A 610-nucleotide genomic window follows, 5' to 3' on the forward strand; every position below is an offset into this window, starting at 1 on the left:
GCGCGAAGCCTTCTCTCAATTCTCGATCGTATTGAGAAGGTGGAGATCTGTGGAGTTACCATACACTGCGTACCACAGATGCCAATGTGTCCTCGGACACTCTAGAGGCGTTAGCCCAACGTGCAAACGTACTCTAAGGAGCTGCGGAGAGTTGTGTAGAATTGCCGAACTCTAAACACAAATGCCAACGCGTCTACGACACTCTTAAGGCAGTGAAGATCGATGCAGATATGCAAGTATACCTCTGGTGAGGCAAATGCCCAACGTGCTGGCGCACTCAAAAAGGCAATAGGGAGCTAGCTAGAGCGTAAAAGAATACCTGATGTGCAGTCAAGCTGGCACCAGGCAAGAGGCATAAAAGCATTGAGTGGTCTCGCGCGGCGTCTTATATAGGCGCCTAAGCGAAACGTAACCGCGAGAAGCGGCTCCGGCCGACGCGCTCGCCGCGTCGCGGCGACGGCGCGCACTAGCGGCGGTAGGCCGGCGACCGCGAGTTGAGCGGCGCCTGGGGCTCGGCCGCCCGTCGTACTCGTTCCGCATGGACATTCTATGGCCGTCCGGAACAATATATATATATATATATATATATATATATATATATATATATATA

Source organism: Odontomachus brunneus, unplaced genomic scaffold, assembly GCF_010583005.1.
Source record: "Odontomachus brunneus isolate Ranch 3 - 2012 unplaced genomic scaffold, Obru_v1 Obru_scaffold_012, whole genome shotgun sequence".
NCBI classification, from domain to species: Eukaryota; Metazoa; Arthropoda; class Insecta; order Hymenoptera; family Formicidae; genus Odontomachus; species Odontomachus brunneus.